The sequence below is a fragment of the Hermetia illucens genome, chromosome 6 (genome assembly GCF_905115235.1).
Source record: "Hermetia illucens chromosome 6, iHerIll2.2.curated.20191125, whole genome shotgun sequence".
NCBI classification, from domain to species: domain Eukaryota; kingdom Metazoa; phylum Arthropoda; class Insecta; order Diptera; family Stratiomyidae; genus Hermetia; species Hermetia illucens.
Genome location: NC_051854.1, coordinates 80,343,570 through 80,366,457, shown reverse-complemented (window position 1 = coordinate 80,366,457; position 22,888 = coordinate 80,343,570). Strand labels below are relative to the sequence as shown.

The following is a 22,888-nucleotide window of genomic DNA, read 5'->3' as shown; positions in this document are numbered from 1 at the left end:
CCGTCGAGCCACAACGGATAGATGACGAGAATACTTCGAGCAGATTTCAACTGAACAATTTGCTCATCCTCCATTTCCACAATCATTGCCGACAATTGGAGCAGTTCCATCTGTCAGTGCGACTTGCTCAGAGGTAGCGGTGAGGAAGACGGGGCAGCAACCCTGGCGGCCAAACCAAAACCAAGTGGCCGAGGAAAACCTCCATAGTGGTGGCGCCGGGAGACGCTGTACTCACTTTGGTTTGCCGGCCGTGATGCAGTATGCGAATGCTCCAAAGGCCTAATTAGGACGATCAGACCCGAGTCTGCACGGGGACTCATGTGAAGTGGTGATTGGCCACGAAACCTTAACAGGGGTATACTGGTACCATGGGAACCGGGATAGCTCCTGGACTCTCATACTTCGGGTGAACTCGCGTTGTATGTGAGTACAGCTCGGTTATTTGCGGTAGGCCCCCGAGTGGGAGTTTCATGGGGGTTGTCGTTATGCTCAAGCGAAAAGAGACCTTCGGGCTTCGGCATGGTATTGCGCTTCAACACGGGTGCCGTACTCCTTAGTTCGGTAGATTTAGGTATGTCTTGCATCCACCAGTATGAATGCTAAGCCATGCACTTAGTATAGACTGGTACCATTGTTGCTTGTCTCAGCGGGGCTCTGATTGTGGTCACAAAATCAATCCGTGTCTTAAGAAGACCGTGGGATCAAGTCTTCCAGACAGGTGCTCACATTAAACCCTCAAGGACTTAACTGCCAGAGCGACTGAAGTTGAGGAGGCAATAACGAATGAAATCAGGGAAAGCCACAGGACCTGACGACATTGCATCTGAGCTCTGGCAAGCGAAGAACTGGAATCCAACACTGTGGCTCAGTGAATTCTTTAATCGTGTTATTCAGAAAGGAAGACTGGCAAGAAAGTACCACTGTTCTAAAATGGAAAAAGAAAGATAATCCAGCAGAATGTTCAAATTACCGTCCGATCCAGTTGCTTTCCCATACCCTGAAGGATTTTTGAACGCATTCTTGACAACTGTATTCGCGAAATCATTGAGGAAACCGTGAATCAAGCCGGATTTGTCAAAAACTGCAGAACTACTGACGCAATACACGCTGCGCGGTTACTCATAGAGAAACACCGTGAGAAGCGTCGTCCTCTTTACATTGAATTTCTGGATCTAGAGAACGTTTAGCTATTCTTCTTCGCTCCGCAACTAGGTTTTGGGGCCAGGCTCGATCAGCTCCAACGTTATTATGCAAAGGGTGTATCACCAATTAGTATTCGTTCGCTGGCCGTTCGGCAGCTTATACAAAGAATCAAATTCTAAAATGCTTTGTGTCACCTCACTGTAACAATTCCACTTTCGCATCGAGCGCAGCTGGTAATTTCACCACTTTGGTCGTAGTTTCCAAAATATCTTCCATGAACCTCTACGGTTAATGCTAGACAGAACAAAGTTTCATGTTGTCTGCTTAGCTATAGTTGGGATCAATTGTTAAACAATTTCAATTTAGTTCTACGTCTGTTTTTCCTCCGTTCAAATAAAACGATACACCGAATTTAGCTAGTTACTAATTTTAATTGAACTTGATTATATAAAACCACTACACATTAAAAGAATACTTCAATTTGGATAATCGATTAATTTTGTTCAAAAAGAAAAACGTGCTGCGTGCACTTGCCGGTGGTCAAGACAGGAGAGAGCGGCTCATCTCCATGCGGTCTTGTCCTGTCCCAACCAACGGCACCTTCTCACCGCTAGTCCTCCACACCGGTGGCGAGTTCTAAATAGTGGAGAGTTCGGCGCGCCATCTATTTGCTCGCATTCGCAACATTCGAAATAAATTTCGAATGCCACGAATCCTGCTGCGCCACAAACGCGTTTGCCCGTGTGCACACGAACTCATCTGGTATGCTTTACGACAACACTTAGTGCCAGAAGAACTCGTGCGCTAGGTTCGACTGGTCTACCATGACCCGAAAAGTAAAGTTAAAAGTATGGCGGATGTATCAAATCCCCTGTGTGTCTCTATTGGTGTTCATCAAGGAAGCGCCCTCTCACCACTCCTCTTTGTTCTTGTTATGGACAGCGTCACACGGGATATTCAATGATCAGCGCCCTACACACTACTTTATGCAGATGATGTTTTCCTAACATTATCATCATCAACGGCGCAGAACCGGACGGTCATGGTATCGGTCATAGATTTCGTCGTTATGTAGGAATCGTCCATCCTCATGTAGGGGGCCAAAAATCCTTCGGAGGATTTTTTTCTCGAACGCGGCCAAGAGTTCGCAATTCTTTTTGCTAAGAAGTCTCCGAGGAATACATGAGGACTGGCAAGATCATTGTCTTGTGCAGTAAGAGTTTTTACCCTATGATGAGACCTTTCGAGTGGAATAGTTTTTGTAAGCTGAAATAGGCTCTGGTGGCTGACAACAACCTAGCATCGCATAGCAAAAATTATCTCGGACAACTTGTCCAAAAATGGAATGATCGCCTCATGCAACACGGTCTCAGATTTAATCTAAACAAAACTTAATTTTTTTGACGACCAATCCCCATGAAACAGGCACAATCACTGTCAGCGGCAGTGATCTGCCCAGAATTGAGCGATTTAAATATCTCGGCTCAACGCTATCAGCCAATGGCGAATTGCGTTCCACAATTGCTGTTCTTTGTGATCGACGTATCAACAAACGTCTGAAATCTAAAATTTACCGCAACGTCGTTCGTCCTGTCGCCCTCTATGGTTCTGAGTGTTGGCCAACTATCAAAGACAATGGACGGCGTCTTGCGGTAATGGAAACGAAGATGTTGCGTTGGACTAGTGGTATGACACGTTTTGAACAAATCCGAAACGAGAATATCCACGATCGTTATTGGGTTGCATCGATCGTGGAAAAATTGCGAAAGAGGCGTCTTCGATGGTATGTTCACGCAATTCGCGCTAACGAGAATTAACTTGCCAAGATTGCTCTGAACAACGGTTGAAACAACGGTGGTTTGACACGCTGGATGGGGATTTCATCCAGATCAGGCATTTGATAGAGCCAAATGGCGAAACCGACCTCGATGAGGCGACCCTGCTTGTGAACGGGAAAAAGGCTGAAGAGCAAAAGGAAGATGACCCGGATGACGTTTTCGCCAGCTGGGTTTATAAAAAGCTGATGCAAAGCGGGTATAGAACGATTAATGCAGAATCTGTGGTTCGCCGATAAATACTTTGGTCCATATAGCTCTTCTTCACCAAAGCTCTTCTATTCTTTCAAGGTGGGTAGGATCCATCGCAGCCTAACCCCTTGGCACTTGGTACTAGTGTTAGGTAAAATCCGGAATCTGCCGAAAGTATACCGGTTTGGAAATAAATAGCAAAATAGAGGATTTTTTCTCAAAAATGATAACAGAAACAAATTCCCAATTCTTAAAATCATCCTCTACAGACCCAAACCCTATCAACGTATTCTTGCTAAAGTTTGGAGACAATCCGCAACTATCCGTAAAGTTTAATCCCTGAAAGTTTCCCACTGGCGTTATCTTTTATATACTCACGTGCGTGGTTACGCTTTCTTGCTCAATTCCTCACGAAAGGAAATCCCTATTCTTATCAACCAGTCGAACAATCCATGAATCTTTCATAGATTTTCCAGACATGGTTTGCGTCATGTAAGACTCCAGACGCATTAGTCCTTTGCGTGTCGCAATTCCATTACATGACGTTAACTATTGATGGAACAAGTGCTGTTAAGTAGGATCACGATAACAGCAATCCCATGTTGGACTATAAGCTCCATATCTTTCTCCTTATGTACGAACTTATATGGTAGGAAGTCCCTTTATATGGTGAAATTATAATTATCCAAAAACTGATATCGACATTGTTTCCTTTTTTATAGAAAATTCTCTGACCAAGATTGGGGTAACTTTGAACATTAGTCGAAATTCAATTTATGGAAACGATTTCCTCAAGTTGCAAGTGTATTCTCAAGGACGAAAGCTATGTACATGTACATATGTATATACAGAAACAGCATTGTCTCCCATTGATTGGAAACGGAAGATTCGAATCTGCGGAATGTTTATGTTCCTCCAGACCTAATCTTTCCTCTGCTATAATTGAATTATAAGATAACAACCAGGAAGCATGCTCTTCCTTTATTTGTGTTTTGAAAAGAGGAAGCGAACGTATTGGGGTGAAGGAAAAGTTCATGCGATTTCTTTTACTAGAAAATGTTAATTACCTTACATTGAGGATAAGTAAAATGATAGTAAACTAAACAAAACAAAGTGAAAACAGCTTCACTTATGAGATTAACAGAGTTCACAGGATAATAACAAATTATATATTACAATATTCTCCGAATCAAGTAGCAGGTTTGAGAAGGAAGGGTATATAATTCAACAGAGAAACAATGGACATCCACAGAAGAGCATAAGGTCGGCTAAATGAGCATCATGCAGATGTTTTCGCGAAGAGACCAACTCCCTTTAGGTAACCTCAAAGCTAAAGTGGACCCTTTTCAAAGAACATAGCCAGCACCTGGACTATTTACCTTTCGTGAATCAAAGGTACACAGAAAGCGATAAGGAAGCGGCAAATCATTTCTTTGAAGTGCACTTCCCAGGAAACATCCAAAATATCATTTCGGGACTGACAGGTGCATATAGCTCTCAACCGAAAGATTGGGCTTTGGCATGCAAAGTAATATCAGTAAAATGGGCATTCAACTCGTCCCATAAATACAAGATACCCATAGATACAAGTAGTGGTCAAAGGGTAGTATAGGTCCCAGGACGAAACGTGGATTGGCACCCACGATGGAGCATAAAACCTGGAAAACGCCCGCTGAACCAACACCAACAGCTCTGCTACCAAACCCTATCTCCACCTCCACATGGTGACCGCTGGGAGCACAACGACGAACCCGGCAACGAAAAAGGAATAACGATTTGCGCATTTTCGCATTCGACGTGCGCTTCCTGTACAGACCGAATGCTGCTGAGGTACTGTCCCCATATAGGGCTGGTGTAACAGCGTTACAGGAGATGCGTTGGACAGGAACCGGTTTTCTGGAGAAGAGTCGCTACACCATATCTTACAGCAGCCATCCAGTCAACCATGTGCAGGCAAATTTAGAAATATAAACTTCATTAACGGTCACGCCCCTACATAGGAGACTGCAAAGTCGGAGAAGGATACCTTCCAGAGGCAGTAGAACGAACCCTCGAAGCCTGCCCCAGATATGATATCAAAATCATACTTGGGGATTTTAACACCCAAGTAGGAACGGAACCTGTATTCAGGTGATACGTTGGCTCCAATAGCATACATCAAAATACAAATGATAATGGACTGCGGATTATTCAATTAGCAGTGTCACACGAAATGGTTGTTGGAAGTACCTGATTTGCACGGAAAGCGGTCCACAACCATACGTGGGCCTCTCCAGACGGTATCACTTTCAACCAAATTGAACACGTGTTGATCGAACGCCGCCACTTCTCAGCCTCGATGAATGTCCGAACATATAGGGGGGCCAATATAGACTCGGATCATTATCTCGTTGCATGGTGCTCCGAGCTCGAATAACAACACCCCGCAGAATCCCCTCTGACAATCAGGTGAGAGTTAACACTGAAGCCATCCACAACACAGCTCTCCGCGACACCTATAAGAGAGAAATGGATGCCGCAATAATCACAGTCAACAGAGGTCCTGGAGGTGAAGCATCAAAAAATTATCTTCATAATCACCTAAATACGACCACAAACATACTTGGCCCCAACCGCAAAAAGAAAAAGAATGCTGCATACCGAGTAATGTTGAATTCTCAAAGGACGCGGGCACGCGCAGAGACTTATCACGAACTCCGTCGAGCGCAGAAGCGACTTCACAGATGGAAAAAGGAAGGCTGGGAGAGCCAACAGGTCTGTGAACTCAAAAAGTACAGCGAGCAACCGCATCAGGCGCGCAAGTTTTACCAACAAGTCAGCAGGATGACGCCTTATACACCTCGATGTTCATCCTAATAAAAATAATCGTTGGCGCAACAATCCATATTGGATCAGGGCCTTGAAGTGTGTTAGAGCACTTCATTCAAGACCGTAACGGTATACTAGGAGGCAATGTGGTCAGCATTGCGCTCGCCCGAGATTATTACCCTGATTTGACTCAGGTACTCATTCACAGCTGAGTCGACTGGTGTCCGACGTTAAATCACGATACAAATTCCACTGCCACCAGTGAGATTTGAACCGCGACCTTCCGTACGACAGCCTTGCGCTCTAACCACTCAGCTATCCGAACACTGATGTTCATCCTGCAAAGACAAAAAGACTTTAATGAACTACTGAACAACCAGAACATCGGCGAGTTGGAGGTTCCGCCAATTGAAGACGACGGACAAATACTGCCACCACCAAGTTTAGGAGAAACAGTCCGTGCAATTCATCAGCTAAAAAATCATAAGTCGCCAGGAGCCGATGGAATTACAGCCGAATTGGTTAAATAAGGAGGCGACCAGTTACACCAAGTGGTTCATCAACTTGTGCTCAAGGTGTGGAACAGCGAATCAATGCCTGATGACTGGCAAATAGGCATTATCCGCCTCATACATAAAAAGGGAGATATCACATAGTGCAGCAATTATAGAGGTATCACTTTGCTGAGTACCATCTATAAGATATTCTCCTCTATCTTGCTAAGCCGGGTAGCCCCATACGCTCAGAACATCATTGGCCCATACCAATGAGGGTTCACTCCAGGTAAATCGGCAACAGATCAGATTTTCTCTGTGCGGCAAGCGATGGAAAAACTGTTGGAATATGGACATCAGTTGTACTATCTCTTCATCAACTTTAGGACCGCATATGATAGCAAAGGGTAAAACTGTACACGTCCATCAGAGAATTTGGTATCCCGACGAAAGTGATAAGACTGATTAGAATGCCCAGATAAAAGCAGCAGGATCACTCTAGAGACCATTCAATATCAACAACGGTCTAAGACAAGGGGATATCCTATCACACGCCCTTTTGACACTGGTCCTGGAAAAAGTGGTCAGTCCATCTTTAAGTCCACACAACTACTGGCGATATCACAGCCAGAGCAAAACTGTACACGGCCATGAGAGAATTCGGTACTCGGTCAAATTGATAAGACTGACTAGGCTGACTCTGACCAATATCCGAAGCCAGATAAAAGCAGCAGGATTACTCTCAAGACCATTCGACATCAACAACGGTCTACGACAAGGGGATGCCCTATCATGCGTCCTCTTTAACCTGGCCCTCGAGAAAGTGATCAGTGGGACTCAGGCCTCATGTGGTAATGTGGATATACGTTGCCATCATTAGGCCGATGTTCGCATATGCATCCGTAGTGTGGTGGGTTAAGGTGAGACAAAAAGGTTTTCACCGTAAACTAGCCGCACTGCAAAGAACTGTTTGTCTGGGTATCACTGGTGCCATGAGCACGACATCCGGCGCAGCTCTGAATGCACTACTCAATTTGCAGCCCCTGGATATATTTATTCAAAGCGCTGCAATGAGAGCAGCTCATAGGCTAATTCGATTAGATCTATGGGAAAACAACGGATGTGGGGGGCACAGAGCATTGGAAGAGTTACTGGGAGGACTGAATCCAGTTCTTACAATGCCTTCCGATTCTCGTGTCCTCATACATCTGTTTGGTAGAAGATATGAAGTTACCCTGAAACGTAGAGAGAACTGGGAAGACCCAGAGGAATGCGTGGCGGGATATACGGAAGTCTTCTACACCGATGGCTCAAAAACAGAAGAGGGTTCTGAAGTCGGAGTCTACCTCTCGAATAAAAACGAGAAGTGGGCTTTTCCTTTGGGACAATATGCAACGGTTTTTCAAGCCGAAGTTTATGGGATCCTAAGGGTGGCAAATTGGGTGATTGACGAGCACTTGAAGGGCAGGCGCATCGCAATCTGCAGTGACAGTCAAGCTGCGCTGAAGGCATTCAGCAGTCCTTTGATCACCTCGAAAATCGTTCAGGAATGCAGAAATCGTTTGAACTCTATCTCTAGATTCAGTACGGTGGAACTACTCTGGGTACCTGGTCACTGTGACATAGGGGGAAATGAAATCTCGGATGCTTTAGCGAAAGAGGGGTCAATCTCCCCTATGCCGGGACCGGAGCCAGCAATTGGAGTATCAGTTGCATCGGCTATGCCTGTTTTCAAAAACTGGGAACAAGTTTCCCATAATGACAGATGGCAGGGCCTAAACGCTGTTCGACACACCAAACTTTTCCTGCCAGAACCGAAGATACGTACCGCAAAGCTTATCCTGTCGAAAAGCAGGAGGACTTGCAGGTGTATTGTGGGCATTCTGACAGGCTATAATTGACTAGCTGAGCATATGTTCAGAATAGGAATTACCGAAGATGATACGTGTCCCTCTTGTAATGAGGAAGCGGAATCCACGGAGTATTTCCTATGTGAATGCCCTGCCTATGGACGCATCAGGTATCAGATCTTTGGTGCCGATGTTCTCCAATTGCGACGGGTAGCATCACATCCACTAACGGAAATCCTGCGATACGTTAACGAATCCGGAATATTCCGTTAGACGGGGGTGGCGAGTACAATGGGCCAACACGGCTTGAGTGCTCAGAAGCTGTAGCTTCTCCCCCACCATACACACACACACACAAGTGATCAGTGATGCTGAGGTAAATTCAAGAGGTACGATCCTCTTTAAGTCCACTCAACTACTGGCCTATACTGACGATATCGACATCATGGGAAGAACCACCCGAGACGTTCTAACTGCCTTCATCCAGATCGAGCAGGCGGCGCGAGATCTTGGACTGCACGTCAATGAAAGCAAGACAAAGTATATGATGGCGATGTTAGCACCAAAAACCAACCAACCAACAACATCAAACCGCACCGGTCAAACGGGAAGAATAAAGATAGGAGACTACAACTTTGAGACCGTTGATAATTTCTTCAATCTAAGGTTTCAACCGATAACAGCTACCAGGATGAAATCCGCGCATAGTTGTTGGCAGCTAACAGAGCCTGTTTCGGGTTTCAAAAACTGTTCCGCTCGAAACGTCTCAACATAGGGTCAAAGCTCTTACTGCACAAGACAATAATCTTGCCAGTCCTCATGTATTTCTCGGAGACTTGGGTTCTTAGCAAGAAAAATTGCGAACTCTTCGCCGCGTTCGAGAGAAGAATCCTTCAAAGAATTTTTGGTCCCCTACATGAGGATGGTCGATTTCGTAGCCTACATAACGACGTTATCTACGAGCGATACCATGACCGTCAGGTTGTGGAAAAAATCCGGCCCAATAGGTTACGGTGGGCGGGTCACTTAATCTATATGGCATAGGTCAGGACGCCAGACAGGTTTTAGGGATATCGAATTGGTGGACCTCGGCTCAAAACAGGGATGTCTGGAGTCCCTTATTAAGGCGGGCCTAGACCGGATACCGGTTATTGCGCCGTTGATGATGATGAATCCTGGATACATTTCCATGGCATCAGTAAATGCAGGACTTTTGATTCTAGCGTTGCCTAAAGTGAAACTGTGCAACCAGGATTATTGCAAAAGTGAATGGCAATGACTAGATGACAGTGATTCGAACTCAATCAATTATGAAAAATTATTGAAAATCGGCGGTTCGATCCCGCTATCCAGTCGTCGGCATTCAACCACCAGAAGTTTTTTCTACTCCGGCTACCCTTTGCTAGTCGTCCATGCAGAATCCTTTTCGAGAAGGCTATGCCAAATTTTCACTATTCCATATCGCAACCACACATTCAAATGACTATAAAGCCGTCCGTGGCATAATACCGACAACTAAACGCAATAAAATGTAGGCAAATAATGTTTATGGAGTAGTAAAAATGGATGGATAGATTTAGAACGGCGGTAAGTTAGGAAGACGACCTGGGTCCGCACTGATGATGAACCACACTAATTATAAAAATTATTTCTGCTACTAGCCGAAGAACGATCCTGTTTTGAAATATTTCCGGTCTTTCGATCTTTATTAAAGCCTAGATATTTCTTAGCTTGAAATATAAATTTTCAAACAACATAGAAAAAACGCACTAACTTTTCTGCTACACCAATATTTTTCAGAGTTCATTTTGAGCACGTACGAAGTTGTTTTAACAATTCACGGATGTTGACGGAATACTGTTTCTTTCCTTTTATGTTTTTGCTCGTGAATTGATTTGATAATTTTGTCTAGAACTCATGGAGGCAAAACCCACTGTGCAGTGGATAATACTCGAAACGAAAAAAAGGATGAGTATTTGTGCGCAGAAAAATGATGGTCAGATGTATGTATTTATTTATTTATTTATTTAATGAGGACAATACACAGAAAGCAAATTTCTTACTACATATTGTCCTCAGAGGGAGGAGCAACTAAATGGCATATTTAGCGCTTAAAGCTAGAGAGGGACATAGAGTCAAAGGAACCAAGCTGTAGGGCATTGTAGGACCGGCAAAACCTCGGGATCGGAGAGTGAAAGTAAATCTCGAGCTCGGCGAAGGGCACATCAAAAATGTCCGCATTACGTGTGTTATGAGACGAGGCGATACGGAGAGTAATATCCGAGTTGGCGGAGCAGTCCATCAGACCATTGCAGAGTTTGAAAAGAGTACACATATCAAGGAAGATACGGCGTTGCTGTAGGGAGGGGAGATTGAGGGTGCGGAGTCGTGACGGATAATCAACCCGTGGAAGGTTCTTTTTATAAAAGAGGGTCCGGGTGAATTTGCGTTGTACAGCTTCAAGAGCGCGGCCGTCACGGATGCGGTAGGGGACTACACAGCAATATTCAAGGATGTTTTTGACAAGGGAATTGAAGAGTGTTAAGGAGGGCTGGATTGAGGTAAAGTCGGACAAGGAACGTAGGATAAAACCAGACATTTTGGAAGCTCTATTGATGATGTCAACGAAGTGGGAATTGATGTATGTAATCATTGCAAGCGGAACGTGGAGTCCAGATAATCCATTAACTTGAAATCCAATTTATTTTAAAAGCTCACGCTGGAATATCATAATCGTCGGAAGTAACTGAGATCATTACCAATCAAAACACAAGTCGGTAAACTATGAAAGGTTCTGTATATTTCGTATATATTTTAGCGCCCCGCTTTTCATATGATACCCCGCATGACTATCTTCCGTGAAAAAAATGTTATATCCCTCTTCTCAACGTAGAACAATATTACCCACTACATGCGTAAGCGTTCAGAATTCGAACAGTTTCGCCGAATTTTGTGTCAATCGGTATAGCCGTTTCTGAGAAAAGTGCGTATGACAGACAGACAGATCTGTACGGAGTTCCTAAATCTCCCATCAGGCGGGTCCCTTCATGCGGATAAGGGAATGCTCGGCGGATGCGTACAAATATGCCCTTGAACGCATTCGGAAGTGTGCGTGCATTGGCATGTTTAAGCGTAGGTCGGTTAGGAGGGTCTCCACCCGTGTACAAAAATTACTATGCGAACAGGATAATCAACCAATATGAAGGAAGAAAGGTGAGAAAAATTTACCGTGCAAGAGCTCGGAACCCCAGTACCGACGGCTTTGGGAGTGGGCAAGCAGACTTTTGATCGTCTATATCCCTCGACTGCAATGCTTCGGTGGTGAATTACTTGGCCACCGTTGGATCTAATGCTACATGCAGCTTAGGCAAGAAGGCGCTTAAACCGAAAGCACCAAAAGATGCACCCAATGGAGAACGGTGGACGTTAGAAGTCGTCATGACACCAACCGCATCCGAGTGTAAGGAGTTGGTAGAGGCTCGTTAGGATCGAGAGCCGGATCCTTTTAGGAGAAGCTTAACGATTATTAGATCTCTTTCAATATGCGAGGCGGGGAGGGATCTGGGCAAAACGAATTCCGTTAACGTCTCAAAGGGTGCGAGAAAAAGAAGGGTGATTACTCTGGAGAAAATGGCTGTAAATTAGAAGTCTGTCCGGCTTGGAGCAGAAATTATTGAGTGATTGGAATTTATCCGGACATACACAACGTGCACTAGTCAGTCAAGCATATGGGGAGAGCCATCAAGTTTCTATACAACAAATCGCGGAGAATTGCGAAAAAAAAATCGAAGGAGAGCCCGAAAATTACTCCTTCGACGGTAACGCAATCATTGCAGATGACACTCAACCGTATGTTCGTGGATGGTTTTCGAAAAACAAAAAGATCTAGGTAGGCCAGGTAAATAATGGTTAATACATTAGAAGGGCCGAAGAGAGCAAAGCCGAAGACTTTCGTAGCCAGGTCGAAAATCTACTTGGGGAATGCTGCAGTGCGTGATCAAAAGCATGAAATCGCTATAAAGTGCAAAGACCTAGAAAAAGTCGCCTCAGGGAGAAATCTGTACTGTCTTAGCAGAGCAGATCAAGCTGCACCACTTGCGGAAGGTATCCATTGTAATCCTCAGAAAGGCGTATGGTGGCAAACAAACAACGACAATTCGGCTACCATCAGATGCAGTGCTGCTGGATGTTAGGAAGGTCCATATTGGATTCGTTGTCTCTCGCCTTAGAGTCTTTTGTACGGACATCTGGCGACGATATGTTCAAGTGCGTTTAATAGGTCAGATCGATGCAGACATTTTGGGAAAACGAGTTATACTCCTCGGGAATGTAGCAAGGATCCCAAATGCATGTTGTGCGAAAGCAGATCCTGGGTCTGAGTCCTTTCCGAACTCAGGCAATGTAGTGTGAAAATGACATTGATGCAAATCACCCTGAATCACTGCTTTCGCAGACTGCCCACGAATCGAACACGACATGTTCAATGAACACTAGACCCACAGTGATTATCACGCAATCCTCTTTGACCAGAAGAACAAGGCAATCATTTGAAGACCTGCTCATCCAAGAATGAGAAGAGCGTCAAGTTTGTCTGCGGAAGCAATTGACGAATAAACATTCATAGATATGTTGTCGGAGCAGGACACTATACAAGGCACATTCTCTGAGAGAGTTTTCCATTTGACGGAATGCATCGTGATGACATGCGACTCATCGATGCCGATACATTATACTTTCTTCAATAGAAGGCTCAACTTCTAGTGGAATAAAGTGTTTAATATTCGGTGGGCGTGTCATCGGGATACAAGGAAGTTTAAAGGACCCTGAAGCTAACTATACAGCGAAGTAAGAGGGACTGCTTCAAAACTCTGTGCAGAGGCGGATATAGACCCATGGGGAATTGCCTGCAGAGTTGTAATGGGGAGATTCAAAAGTCAGTCAACTCCGGAAATTAAGTATCCCGATCTCCTACTGAAAATTGTCCAGGGTTTGTTTCCTGAGGAGAGCACAAATAGTTACAGTCTACAGACAGTTTTAGAGGGCGAAATAGCGTAAAGGCGAAAGAAGTACCGGAAATTTGTAGTACGTTGGGAGGCAACAAAGCACCGGGCCTTGACAATATATCGAAGAAACCCCTTAATTTGGCTGTTAAGTCGAGACCAGACATATTTCTAGAATTGTTTCAAGCAGGTTTGTTGGGGGGAATTTTCCTGAGACATAGGAACAACAAAGACTAGCGCTGTTTTCTAACCCTGGTAAACCATCTTCCTATAGACTTATATGTCTATAGACACTATGGTCAAAATACTAGAGCGAATAATCAATAATAGATTGCTCCCGGCTGTTGAGAGTCTGTGAGGTTTATCAGACCGCCAATTCGGCTTCAGTATAGCCAGATCAACCGTTGAGGTCATTAAACTGGTCACTGACTTGTCTGAAAATGTGATGAACGGAAAGAGTAGCACTAGCAAATATTGTGCAGTGATTACCCTATAAAGAAGTGACTGTAAGATGCAAGTCTTGTACTCGTGGAGTGGCGGTGCTTATCACGAAGTGGCATAAGGAAACCACTGCTCATATCTAAATGATAGCATATCATCACATCAAAACCAGCAATCAAATAACTTGAAGTGGCGAATTTCAAGCAGCATTTACAATATAAGGCGTCCAGCGTTGGTATCGCCTCGGCAAGGATGATATCAAATGTTGGGGACCCACGATGTAACCATAAATTGTTTATAGCTAGAGTGATGACCTCAACACTACTATATGCAGCGCCAGTTTGGGCAGCTGCACTGCATATCATATGCAATGCTCAAAAGATAAACGCGGTTGATAAGAAGACCGCCTTAAGAATATGCTACGGTCCTTAATCCATCTCAGGCGGTAGGCATAATGATGCTGATCGAGGTAGCCGAAATAATGCCGATCGACATTTTGGCCCGTTGACATTTTGGGCGATGAGATAACACCCATGATGGCCTCAATTCTTCTACTGAGCCCCACGTGGAAAATGCGAAAAGGGAGGAATTATTACGCAGATAGCAATAACGGTGCGGACTGGGAAAAAGGAGCGATGAGCCCGCAGCATCACGATGTGAACGCAGAGATCGCATAGTAAAATAGACTATGATTTTACGGAGTTTCTCATGCGACATGGCGGTTACCGTAAATACCTCTATAGGTTCAAAACGGCACAGCTCAATTAATGGTCTCAGTTTGCGTGCCAGAAGAACTGAAATTCAATTAACCACATGGTGATGCGGCGGCATGCAGGGTGAGAGAGGCATAGGAGACGAGAAAGGGACGGTTGTGAATGCAGTCGATGCGCGAAGGGAGAGGCTAGAGCAATGTCGACCCCGCAGCGTAATACCTTGCGCTGGCTCCCTCGATATCCCTTCGAAGAGGGGGTAAGTTGCTCCCCATTTGGTCTTGTCCGACATCAAGTGGATGCGGACTTACGATCCCTCCCGCCAAGCTTTGTATAATAGTATGGTACGGGTATGGGTATGGGTATGGGCGCATTTACGCTCAATATAATTCCCAGTCGGTCACGTTGCTCCCTGAGCAAAGGTGAGGGAGCGTTTAACGTGGTAAGAAACCGTAAAGGCGACTTCACCTAATATTTTTGAAGCTTGGGTGCCAAGTTCTAGACGAGGGGTTCGTGGACCAAAAAAAAAGTGGGAGTAAGTTGCTCCCCATTTGGTCCCGTCCAAAATCAAGTGGATGCGGACTTCGAACCCCTCAATCAGTAAACAAAACAAGTAGTAGCACTGTCAACAGCACGGGGTATCAGTCAATAATAAAGTAAAAGTATCAGCAATTGGAGACATTTTTAGTCGTGAATAGAGCAACGAATGAAGACCCATTCAAGTTTGTGATAGGTTGCAGAAACAGGATTAAGAAGCAGGTTAATGCTAAGCAAGTAAGTGCGCCACAGACATCCCCTCTCCACCTCCGTTCGAACTAGCTAGTTGCCCCGAAAGGCAAGAAAGTAAAGATCGCTCCCATCGCCGAATATCAATTGAGTGTAGCTCAGCTTCTGCGGGTTTCGGAGGAACCTCATATTCGTGGAATCCGTCGAGGACCATGACAAGGATTTCCCTTTTCTTAAAAACCTTAAAACAAAGGATTGCTTAATAATCGAGGTCTCCACCACGAAATAGACCCAGCCGATATTCTGTTGTTCTACGTTCGGTCGCAAGACCAAAAAGGATAAAAGTCTTCACTTGGAGAAGTGTGGACAAAAGGCCCGAGACCCGTAAGTGAAGTACCGCAAGTTGGCCACCCTACAATTATAGCGGGTGGCCATCCTACAAAAAGGTGGTAGGCAGAAGGGACGCTGCCAAACATCGGAAAACAACCGAAGTCTCTCATGTCAAGCAAACGGTGGCACAAGTGTCAGAAAACTTGACAAGTCGCTGAATCTTTTAAGCTCGCCCGTAAAATTCTCCCGAAATCGGCTGCGACCCGCTCCCAGTCCAGCTACTAGCGCTTAGCGCAACCCCACTGCCAAAACCGGAAGATAATAGCCGGTTTTTATTGTTGCCGTCTATTGCAAATGCCCTATCTTAGGCGATCTCAAGTCAAAGTTTACAAATACCTTATTTCCGGTGGCAACTTCAACTCGAGGCACACCTTCTGAGGCAATACAACAGTCACAAGATATGGACAAACCCTGTTAAAATGGCTAAGGAGCCATTTTGTGCCAACTGACCTTGAGACTGTCTTACCGAATTCTCCCAGAAATCCTACTAGTCAGTCCATCCATGACTACTTCCCTTTGTCAGAGGAAACAAGACAAAGCTATCAGGTGATCTCTTGTAAAACACTGCCCCCTCTACACCACAAAATCGAGTAATACCATCTGTCTGATCCTTCGTCCAGATGATCGTTCAGATCTAGCACCAAAGCTAAACTTGAAGAAACTCGCAACCTCTTGAAATTTGTCGGATTAAGAAATTTACGAATCATTCTAACCATTCTAGTCACTCATATTGTTGCATGCAGAAACACGAAGCTTATTAAAGTCGACGAGTTCCTGTACAACAGAACATAACACCGTATTTCAAAGTTAGACAGATTTGACGCAGAAATCTCAAGCGCATGTTCCATAAGCATGAAAAAAGAAGTGATTACGAATATAAAGCATTGATCTCCGGGAACAGCGGTCTTCATTCGTTAGGTCGGGAAATGGTGGCGAAAATCGATAACGAAAAGCAATGACCTGTAAATTAGCAGATATTAAGCCCCGGCCAAATATGTTCTAAGGCATAAGTAGGCTAGGCTAATCGACAGGCACAAATCCCGCAACTTTAGTCTTACTAAGAACTGCCCCACGGAGAAACCCAGCCCCCACACCCCCCCCCCCCCCTTTTTTTTCTCATGGAATCCGTCAACAAAGCTTATGGATTCACGAAATTTTCTGAGTTTATTACAACTTAAACCATGTCGAAAAACCTATAGGGTAAGAAATCAGGAGGGCCTGACAGCGCTCCAAACTTTGTCATAAGAAACCTGTCCGCGGTTTCAATCAAGTTCTCGTTGGCAGTTTACAACAATTGCAGAACCAAAATTATTGGACAAATGACTTGGTCCAGCATGATGGCGTCTTTAATGTTGCCTTCTCCGGAGAACGTGGGGATATTCAATAGAGGATAATATCTTTCCTTAAACACCTCCACTACGCTTACTGGGTTATGGACTTTGGTCATATGGGTCTGGATTTGGAGAGAGAGACGATAGATAAACGATATCAAAACCATGTTTCTCAGTCTGATGGGTCATGAGTCAACTCTTCGTATTTGCGTTAATGAGCGATCGAATCGTATATCTAGGAAGCGTGGTTTCTGCCGACCATGGCACCGAATTGGATGTTGCCCGACTCATTAACATGACAAGTGAACTCCACTGTTCCCCAAAAAGCTTGTTTGCGTAGTATCACAGGAGTATGCTGGCCTGATAATATCTCAAACGAAAAAGTTTGTCGAGGCGCAGGCCTAGCATTCGTACGCGATGTGAACGGAAGACGGAAGTGGCAGTGGATAGGTCACGCATTAAAAAAAACCAAACTGACAATATATAGCCCCGGAGCCCCTATGTGAGTCACATGCTTATCGGATGCCATGGAAAATGGTATGGCTTTCGAAAGTGGGATATTAAGACTGGATATTAAGACTGGACTGTCTTACGAACCTACGAGTTCAGACTAGGAAAACTAGCCTAAGGCTAGGCAAAGCTAATAGTCATCAGCTCCTTGGTTCTCGGCTGAAACCCTTGTCGGTTGAAAATTCAATTTTCAGTACTAGTTTACTAATTGCGCTTCTTTGTATCAGAAGTGGATGACCAAGTAAGCGTTGAATGGCCGAAAGTTTATAATTCTTCTTAACATCGTATAATCAGTAGCTGGTAAATGAATCCGACATCCTGATATGCTTTGTGTCATTGTTCTGTTTAAGAAACGTCAGGAAGATGGTTATATATGGTGCTTTATGCATATCAGTCCTGCATCTATTCAGTTCAGGAGACTTAGTGAGCGAGCCAGACATGAGAGGGACCTGAGTTTATGTCATATAAGCATTTAGTGACTAATACAAAACAAATTCAACTTACCAATTAGAAAGATTAAATCCGTATAAATATCCACCTGAAATAAAGATGATAGTATTATAGACATTGAAACCACTTATTTGTACAATCTAGGTAGAATAATTGCACCAGGCGTCGAAACAAAAAAGGCTGAAAACTAAAAGAAAACGAGCCCTGAATTTTGAATATCCAGACTCCTCTTGAAGTGCGTTAGTTAAAAAATTTTTAGGGGTTAAGTCACTGTAGACTTTTTAAAGATTGATCTATGCTTTTTTACTGAAAAAATGCCCTAACAGCTTAAGAATGACATATTCAAACGATTAAGGTGGCCAAAATATATAAACACTTTTATTTTGAATTTTTGGCGCAACCCCTCTTAGTCCCATGCGAATATATTGACAATTTTAAAAGCGTTTTAGTAGAAACTGGATTTTTCAAAAAAACCGAACTCATAACTCGAACAAATCTTGACCAAGTGACTCGAAATCTTCAATACTATTGCGCCTATCTAAAATCGATTTTCAACTTAAATCTCGCGGGTAAACATATGTAATTTCTTTTTTCTAAGTTGGCAGCTTTGTGACAGACATCTGTGACAAATTTTGTGTCAGAGCATTGATTAGCTTTTGTACGACGCTAAGTGGATTCGGCGATTTTCACAATGTCTTATATTGAGTTATATTGAGCCAAATAATTACATTAAATGTTGCCTGCGGAATAAAATTTCGGGTATGGAAACGTTGAGGAATGTATACAAGTGGTATAAATAGTTCAAAGAAGGTTGTGAATGCGTTAAAAACGAAGAGCGTTCTGGACGACCATCAACCTCTACTGATAAACAATACGTCAAGAAAGTTGAAGAAATTTCGTTTGTCGATTGTCGAATTTCGTCGTTTTTCGAATGGATTTGTCAATACATTTTGAACGACTGCAGAATTGATATGTGTTTTTCTGCCCCATTTTATAGGCTCAGTTTCTTTTCAATGTACCTTGACCCGAGTGCTGACTAGCCGTTCGGGTTGCCCTACGTAAGTACCTAGGCAATCTTCGCAAGACATCCTGTAGATGCCGCTATTCTCCTCCTGCTTCTTTTTCATTGCCTAATTGCGTTTTGAGCGTGTGAATCCTGCTTGATCCTATAGTACGGCTTTAATGCCTTTTTCTTCTTCATTTCCGTTAAATATGTTATGCTGGCTCTGTGTGTCCTTCTCCATCTTCTCTTGTTCGAACAACGTTTTTAAGCGATTCCACCCCTTCGTATCCTACATCTTCCTTATTAAGCTATCGACTAGAGTTGGCCGAAATCCATTTTTAATGGCTTTAATGGATGGATTTTTCTTTTTTCAAACCTTTCTTTTTTAAGAGGTATAGACAATAGTCTGTGCACCATGGCAAGGGGGAGCATAGCACTGGGTTACATACCAAGGGCATGGAGACGGGCAAAAGTGGTCTTTATTCCGAAAGCGGGTAAAAAGGATCCTTTTCACCCTAAATCTTTCAGACCAATCTGCCTAACATCGTTCGTACTCAAAACGGTGGAGAAGGTCATAGACAACTATATTAGAACTAACGTTCTAAAGCTTAATTCCCTACATCAGTGTCAACACGCTTACCGGGCAGGACGGCCAACTGAAACTGCTCTGTATCAGCTGACAGAAGTACTACGGGACGCCATAGAAACAAAAGAAATTGCACTGTGCGCGCTTTCGGATATCGAAGGAGCATTCGACAACACATCGCACACAGAGATACAGGATACCCTGAGCCGCAATGGAATGGGAAACACCCTAACACTCTGGATGGGCAAAATGCTAAAAAACAAGCAAATAGAGGTACAAACAGGTACAAATTCTATTATCATGAACACCACTCAAGGCTGTCCACAGGGTGGAGTACTATCGCCGCTGATGTGGAGTATGGTAGTGGATGAATTCCTGGACGTGTTAACAAATACTGGAATACAAGTCCAGGGCTACGCGGACGACATTGTTTTAATCTGCAAGGGCAAATATGAAGATACCCTATGTGATAGAATCCAAACTGGATTAAGGGTTACTAGTGCCTGGTGCAGGAAAGTGGGACTGCGGATCAACCCAACCACCCAACCAAAACCAGCATAGTACCATTCACTAGGAGGCGTAAGCTGGATCACCTGAGAGCCATAACATTACATGATATGGAGGTGAAACGAGAAACAGAGGTCAAATATTTGGGAATTACGCTAGACCAAAAATTACTCTGGAAGACACATGTCGGAAAGCCACGAGGGCTCTGATGACTTGCAGATCCATAGCAGGAAAAAAATGGGGTTGCAGCCCGAAGATACTACTTTGAATATATACTGCAATAGTAAGGCCAATGATTACCTATGGAGCGGTAATCTGGGCAGAAAGAACCGAATTCAGCACACAAGCCAGGGAATTACATAAACTCCAAAGGCTGGCTTGGGTGTGTATCAGTGGGGCAATGAGGACATGCTCAACGGCAGCCCTGGAGGTCCTTCTGGGATTAACCCCTTTCTATCTGCACATACAGATGCAGGCAAGGAGGTCAATATTCAGAATGGCCGGTAGTATGAGTGAGGCGGGGAGCTGCCTAAATCGAAGGAAGATTGATATTCTTTCTAGGCGGTATCCCGAATTACTTATACCGAAGGATAACATGACAACGAGATTTCACTTCGATAAGAAGTTTGAAACACGTTGGAGTAACAAGGCAAACTGGGAGAGCGTGGCTGCGACATACGGCTTAAACCAGCAACTGATTACTTGGTACACTGACGGATCCCTCACAGCAAAGGGAGCGGGTGCCGGTGTCATTGGTCCAAGGAAAATGTACTTTGAGCCAATGGGAAATTACTATAGCATATTCCAGGCGGAAATATACGCCATAGACAAATGTGGCTCCTTTAATTTGCAAAGGAACTACAGGGGGCAGAACATTGCTATTCTCACCGATAGCCAAGCAGCGATCAAGGCACTTAGGTCCAACCAGGTGAACTCTAAACTGGTATGGGAATGCCTTGAGAGACTGAATACACTCGTCCAACACGGTCTGGATACTTTGGGTTCCAGGCCATGCTGGGTTTACACGGGCCAGAACCTTTCTGTGGAATTGGTAACGGTTTCATGGCTATGAATCTAAGAAATGAAGAGAAACGGTTGAGGGAACTATATTGGGCGGGCCTACCAGGGATGGAGCAGTCCAGGGTGCTTATTGGGGGATACGAACCCAAGCGCACAAAGGTTTACTTAAACCTCACCAAAAAGAACCTCCGAATCTTAGTAGGAATTCTTACTGGTCATTGTCGGCTGAACTATCACCTAGGGAAGCTAGGGATATCTACGGACACTGTCTGCAGGTTTTGTGAGGAGAAGGACAAAACCTCTATACACGTCTTGGGACAGTGTCCGGCACTTGTGCAAAGTAGGTCGAGGCATCTGGGAGAACACTTAATACCAGATGCAAAGCTGAAACATCTGGAAGTGGGGAACACACTAAAGTTCCTAACGGTTACAGGCCTGCTTGAGATACTATGATCAATAGGTACACTATAACCAGTAAAATGGGCACAATAGTTCTTCAAGGACGCGGTGCGACTTTCCCTTAACAGAATAATAATAATAATAAACTCCGCCGAAGCCGGTCCCAAGCCCGGTTGTGAAAGGAGGAGGGATGGATAGCTTCAGTCTGAATGGCTGTACGCCACCGCAGCGTCTCAGGGGGTAGGTGAGGAAAGTGCAGGAACTTTGCAGTCTTGCAGATTACTCACTAAGGAAGCTATCGACACACCTGGCAGCTAGGGATAAAATGCACCACCAAAAATGAGAAGAAGGAGAAATTTAAGGTCCGGTACGGATAACCGGCGGGAGTCGTCTGACTTGGTGACTGGGTCGGGCTCTCGTAATGGACAGCACGGCGTCGAAACCGCTAGTCGTGGGGCGGTTCGACGTCTAGGCGCCACGACGACCAGGAGCACAGCTCCGCCTGCTGCAGCTGTTTCGCCACAACCTGAGGCGACCACTTCAGCAGGTTCGCATAGGAAGCGGGGGCAGAGGCGGCGGCATCAACAACACCACGCCGCACTGCTGGCAACAGGTTCAGTACTCGCCGAAGCACTCTTCTCCACCGTCCAGCTGAGGTTTCCGCTGAGGTTCGGGACGAATTCCAAAGAGCGTGTATAGAATTCTCGGATATGGATCCTTTGCATAGACCAGGCATTCCCAGGCTCTATGCATCTCCAGCAACTCCGGGAATTCTATCTCAAATCAATGATGAGATTGCATCTCGACTGTGTGCTGATATGTCGCTGCTGCAACTACAATCACTTGTGTATTGTGGTGCAGTTGCGGCTATCAGATTGCACGGTCAGAAGATTCGCTTTCGTGTTATTGGTTTGAGTGACAAAAGAGATCCACCATGGAAAATTCGTCTGGAACGTCGGCGGGACTCACTAAGGCAGGACATTGCTAGACTGATTCAGATCAGCACTGGCAATGCCAGCCGACGGGTGAGAAACAAAGTGCAGAGGGTTTACCGGAACTATGCCATCCCCTGTGAGACACCCGTTGTTGAAATTCTGGACACATTAAAACAGAAACTTTCTGTCATATGCAGTCGGTTACGGCGGTATGGCGAAAGTTATTCCAGACGTGTCCAGAATGCAACATACGCGAGGAACCAGCAGAGCTTTTTCAGATCTCTCAACGAATCCCAACAGAGCGCCCAGACAATACAGTTCTCGGTGACGGAAGCGAAAGGGTATTGGGGTGGACTTTGGGGGTTACCTGCCCAGCATGCTGAGCATGCTGAGTGGATCACCGCCGAAGGCACCCGCCATGTCAATACACCTGGCATGAATTTCGCGGATGTTACCGAAGAGGAAGTTCGACGAGCCATAAACAGCTCGAAGAACTGGAGGGGCCCAGGTCTGGATTGGGTGCAGAATTTCTGGTATAAAAAATTTACCAGCGTACAC

General features: G+C 44.7%; 1 protein-coding gene across 1 annotated transcript in view; it reads right to left on the bottom strand.

Moving 5' to 3' along the window:
* Positions 1-22,888, bottom strand: part of LOC119659615 — a 331,014-nt gene that overhangs the window by 220,975 nt on the left and 87,151 nt on the right. The window contains exon 2 of the mRNA XM_038067791.1: positions 17,935-17,968. The gene's annotated coding sequence lies outside the window, so the exon portion shown is untranslated. The remainder of the gene's footprint in view (positions 1-17,934; positions 17,969-22,888) is intronic.